Source organism: Rhododendron vialii, chromosome 2a (assembly GCF_030253575.1).
Source record: "Rhododendron vialii isolate Sample 1 chromosome 2a, ASM3025357v1".
Classification (NCBI taxonomy): domain Eukaryota; kingdom Viridiplantae; phylum Streptophyta; class Magnoliopsida; order Ericales; family Ericaceae; genus Rhododendron; species Rhododendron vialii.
In genome coordinates, this window is record NC_080558.1 from 17,230,132 (window position 1) to 17,236,152 (window position 6,021).

Genomic DNA, 6,021 nt, shown 5'->3' on the forward strand with positions numbered 1-6,021 from the left:
TTGTCATCTTTCATGCCATTAATTTAATGCGAATGATTGGTGACATGTGGATTTTGATTTCTCACTTGGAGTACTAATGTACCTATCTATACCTATGTAAAAAGTGAAGTTGATTCTCTCACCCTTCGTCCATGGTGGAGGCGGAGGTTCGAGTTCTGCCGAAGGTGAATTTGGAGCTTAGGGCTATGGACAGCCTCTAGATCCCCTATCGATTAACATACTAGCTAGAACTCTGCTAAATTCTGATGTATACAATATTGACAAAAACAAACAGATTATATGTAATGTGGAGCCGAGGTTTAAGTCTTTGGGTGAAGCATATTCTTTAGAGTCCGTGGCACGGATTGAAGCCTTAACTTTGTTTTCGACATAGGTGCAATTGTATTCGCTAGCTGCAAACGTCTGTGTAGTGCCAAGTAGGGTTACAAATGAACCGAGCAGCTTGTGAACTCGGCTCGGCTTGTTAACGCTCGGCTGGTTTAGTAAACGCCGTTCGACAAAAGCTCGGCTAGTTAAGGGAGGATCGGCTCGATTAAAGAGACTCGTTTAGTGAATGACTTAGCTCGGCTCATTAAGGCTCGAACCGAACTGAAGCTCAAATTTTTGGCTCGTTTAGTAAACTAGCTGAGCTTGAGCTTGACAAAACTTGATTCGGTTCGACTCGGCTCATTTAGCCCCGTTGCTAAGGCAATATTCTCGGCGGACATGTGGAATAACTTATCTCCATATTTATTTTTGTGCAAAAATGTGTGTGTGTGTTGTGCTGGACTAGTGGTTGGAAATTGCCACTAAGAAGATGGAAACAGACAAAAGTCCAGTAACCATATGGTGCTAAAGAGTTTGTACTGTTCCCTTCCCCCTTGTCGTAGTTGTAATGGGCCCTTGCCTATTACTTCGTTACTGTTTCAATCTTTGAAAAAAAACACAACATAGTTTTCAAACAGTATTAGGTGCCTGTGCGCGCATGCATTTCGGCCGTCCAAACATTTTTTGGACAATCCAAATTTATTTGGGTAATTTTTTAGTATAAAATTACCAAAACACCCCCTCAAATCCAAACAAATCCGGGTCATCCAAAACACATTTGGATAGCCGAGATGCGCGCACGGGCACCAATGTGTGAGTGTTACAGGGAAATAATCAAGATAAGATTGAATGAAAAAGAGTTTTCCCTTTTCTATTAATGCAATCTAACTCAAAAGGTTCCACTTCTGGCTTTTGGGCATATACAATATGGCATTTTTTAAGTCATTATGTAACTTCATAGGCCCAGGGTGACTTATAATAATCAACCAGAAAACAATAAATTACTCCCTATGTTGGGCTGTTCTTTCCAATCATGTTTATCAGAAACAACAGTGTAGATTGTTTGTTTTACCAAACTCGAGTGGGTGAGAACTGCTATTTTCGAAACCATAGTGGTCTTGTTAAGTTACGGAATTCATTTGTGCACTCTTATGAATAACAGTGTTTACCTTACTTAAAACAAGTTAAAATCAACTTAAAGTTAGGGGTGCTAATCAAGCCAAACAAGTCAAACACAATATTGTTCAAGTTTGGCTTGAGCTTGAGATCTTTTTGGGACTAATTGTTCAAGCTTGGCTTGCGTTTGAAGTTTTGTGTCCGTGAGAAGCTTGGCTTTGCTTATGAAATATACAAGTCAATCTCGAGCTTCCAAGTATGAGCTTAGGCTCATGAAGTTTCGAGCTTTCAGGAAGAACAATTACCTAAAAAAACAAGCTACGTAGAGTTTAAATGAAAGAAGGAAAGATGAAGTATGTTACCACTTAATTACCTCTCTAATCTTTGCCGAGAAAACCCTAAGCTAGAATAATGTGATAGAAGCCCCAAATTGGCTCAATATCTCATTTGAATTGTTCCCTGAAAGAACCATATACGATTTAATTTAGCCCTAAATTTCCATATCTCACCTATGAGGTTTTCTTTTTGATGCAATAGTACTATATAAAACTTGTGACATATCCATATTGACTTTAACTCATATACCATATTTTGAAATATTTATTAACGTACCCCTATATGTTTATTATTTACAAAATGACTCCTTTGTTCACGAGCATATATCGAGCCAAACACCTGTATGTTCAAGCTTGGCTTGAATTCATAAACAAATGAAAAAATGTGATTGAGCTTGACATATATTTTTTATAAACAAGTTTGAACCAGCCAAAATTCGAGCCGAACTCTAGCTATTTGGTTCGTTTAGTAGCTCTACTTAAAGTTGAGAAATAACATTTGAAACCACTCAGGTTTGATAATTAAACGAAAAGACTCCATACTTGTAAAACAAACACAAGATTAGCTAAAATTTAAATTCCTTTACATAAGCTCGTGAAATTGGTATACTTCGGAAAAAAAGGATAGAAAAACCAACAAGTACCCTAATAGTAAATCGTACCTTGAGACTCTTGATAGGGGTGAAAGTAGAATAGAGAGTTTGATGTAATTAATGTATATTTGAAAATGTGAATAGTTAAAAATAGAGAAGGGATTTTTGATTTATACTTTAAAATAAAATTTGTTGAGGTTGACGCAGATACTCTTAGTTTTTATTTATTGCAAGTCCTAGCATTTCAACTCAATTACACTCCAATGGCCGAGTATTAAATTGTTCAAGATCCATTAATTGAATACTTAAACAAGCTCAAAACTTGTGCTCAAATATGATTGTTTATTAGATGAGCGATAATTCAACGATTTTACTTTGATTTATTTAACGGGATACTTCTAATGTTACTGATGAGTAGGTGACTACCTACTACCGTAGTACACAACATGTGGAGTATGCATGGTGGAAAGAGGAATACTACATGCACAATTTTGTTACACAATTGTGTCCAGAATTATTAGATCGATGCACATGACTCCACAAGCATCCAATGGTTCTGAACACAGTTGTATCTAGCATCGTGTGAAAAACCTGTGTTGCTAGACTTTTTCTAAAACTGATTTCCAAAAACAATAAGAAAACATTCGCCAATTTCTCCACTAATTCCCAAATGATACGAGAGAGAAAGAGATCCGTTTCTCAGGTGTAGGGGGATGAAAACAATTGATGCTTTCTGATCAACTGGATTGCAACGGCTTTCTCATGCCTCTTCACCGGAACCCTAATTCGTCGTCGGAACCCTAATCTGCAAAATAGACAGGGGGTGAGCGCACCTCTGCCTCTCGTGGCAAAGGCCCTCCGATGCCAAAGTTAGTATCACGTACTAGCAGTTTAAACCCTAATTATCAGTAGGAAAGCCAGAATGCAAAGTATTGCGTACCTTTTACCTCTAAGTTTATCTCTTATTTATAGATTTACGTATGCTTGCTGGCCAAGCATCCGTGTTGCCCTAGGATTCCTAACTCGTATAGGAATCCCAGGATATCAAGGATTCTCGTTTTCTTTATCAGTTCATTACCTTAATCCTTGTAGGACTCTTTTCCATAACAAGCCGAACATCCCATACTCGTTGGGTATCTTTATCAGATCCTATATTCTCGGGATCTTATTCCTTAACGGAATACTATTGTTTCTGGACTCTTCCAGAATGTTCCTTATGCTCCAATACTTGACTGAAGTTCTTTCTTTTGTTCGGCCATCTCGTTGCCGAACAGACTTCCTGGACCAGTTTACTTCACATGTAACTTGGTCCTAACATAATCATAATGTCTCTTATCTGCCGAACAGATAGTTTACACCAGTGAGTTGTCATGTCATTGGCCTGTATTTAGCCGAACAGATTGCATGGACCAAGGACTTCCCATATCGTTGATCCATATCGCTGTTCTTCATACTGCCCGGCGATAAGTCCGGTCGTATTCACCACGTGCTCTCAAACATCACGTGTTCGGCAACTAAATGTATGTGCTCGGGAATACCTCCCTACAATTGCTCCCCAGCTTCATCTATTTACCATTGTTCGGGGGCAATATATGATGCTTTAGAAATAGAATTTTATTTAGACCAGACTCTTCTGATCCCGTGCAGTCATAATTTCAATATGTCATTGATGCCTTTTGGCGCCTTTGTTATTATACCATTTCGAGGTAATGACTCCACGTGGCACGTATCGTATGCCTATCATTAATTTCGAACTGACGTTCTATGAAACGGCGTCAGAACGAACTCTGCTTTCCGTTACTTTATCCTGTAACGGTGTACGAGGAGACGTTTCGTCTCCGTTTCTCACCCTTAAACCCCAGAAAAGGGCTCATTTTGGGTTTCTCACCCAAAACTTCAAACTCGCTCCTTCTCTCTCTAGAAACCAGGTAAAAACATCCCGCCATCCGCCATCACCGCCGTCTGCAAATTCGATTGCATTCCAGGGAATCGTCACAGTATTCTCGTAAGATTCTCGTTCTCACTCCCTTTCTTCTTCTTAGGTTTCCATCTGAGATCTCATTCTCAAATTTGTGGGCCGTTTCTAGGGTTTCAATTCGTACCCATTTTCAGCTTTTCTTCTTTTCTGAATATACTCATGGCGGATGACAACCCTCCTAGACCCAGTAAGTTTAGGAAGCTTTGTGATACCCCTACTGCCATGGCGGCATTTAGAGAAAAATATAACGTCCCTGAGAATGTAGGTTTTGAACTCGCCCCTTTAGGTGCAGACAGGGATGGCGGTTCATGGGATAGGATGTGTATTCCAATTGTAACCATTGTCGAAGGTGGGGTTCGTTTTCCCCTCCACCCACTACTCCGCCAGATTTTAAGCTGGTACCGTCTTACACCCATGCAAGTTTCAACCAATGTTTTCAGACTGATAATGGGGACTATAGCCCTAAATGGGATTCTAGAGACAATTTAGGAATCTGGGACATCCAGTGGTGGCATAGTATAGTACTAAACCCCGAGTACAATACTTACTACTTCAAAGTTAGGAGGGCAGAGAAGCGCTTTGTGCTCAATCTGCCAAATTCTGCTCGTGACCACGAGATCGACTTCCTCTATGTGACTGGAGCATTCGAGCCTTTAGGGGAAGATGGCCAAGTGCTGGGGCTCCATTGCCCCCACATATGGGGCTATCCACGTATGCTCTTGCTTTAATCTTTTGTAATTTCTTCATTTACTGCTTTCTCATAGCTTTTCTATATGTCTAACTTTGGTTTTTCAATTCGGATCTTGCAGCTGAAAACGCTAACCATCGTCCCAGACGTGTACCGAGTAATATCCGAACAGAGGATATTAACAAAGTCCTAAAATTCACAGGCGTGCCTGGTACCCGAACAGCTAGTCGGGGTCGTGACGCTGACATACTTCTGGGATATAACCCCGCGTACAAAGGTGTCATTGACAGGAGGCTTGCTCACCCCAGCACCAGTGCCGCCTCTACATCAACTGCTCCTCAGCCTAGGAGCACAAGGGCTAACGCTGGAGTAACTGTAGCTGGTCAACTGGGTGAAATCCCTATTTCTGAAGGAGTTCCGTTACCTCAAGTTAGAGTTCGAAGATCCTCTCAGAGACAGGTCATTCCTCTTCAATCCGAACAGTCAGTATTGAATCTTGACACCAGCCAATCGTCCTCTTCAGGTTACTCTCATTCTTCTCCTAACTCAAGCACCATGACCCGTCAGCCTTTAAACCTCAGCTCCCTCCTCACCGTCTTTTCTCGGGGACGGGGATCTGGTCTGGTAGCTTCCACAGGGAACGCTCCTCCTGTACCCCGTCGTAACAGAGGAGGTTCGACCCGCTCCACTTCATCTCGTGAAGTGGATACTACCGTAGAGGCCAGTGATGCTCACAGAGACAAACGGCCTAGATCAGAAGACCCAACTGGTACTGCTTCTCAAGCAGATACTGAAACACATCACCCTGTTTCACCAATTACCCAAGCACTTCCTTAAACATGGACTCCTCCATTCACTAGAGGAGACCGTCCCGTTCACGTCGGGGACAATGCTAGTTCGTCGGAAACAGCACTTGCTTTGGCTCAAGGGTTGCTACTCCCTGTTGACTTACAGAAAGAGTCTTCGTCTCCCCCTGATCGGCTTGTGTCCACTGGTCTCGTCAGT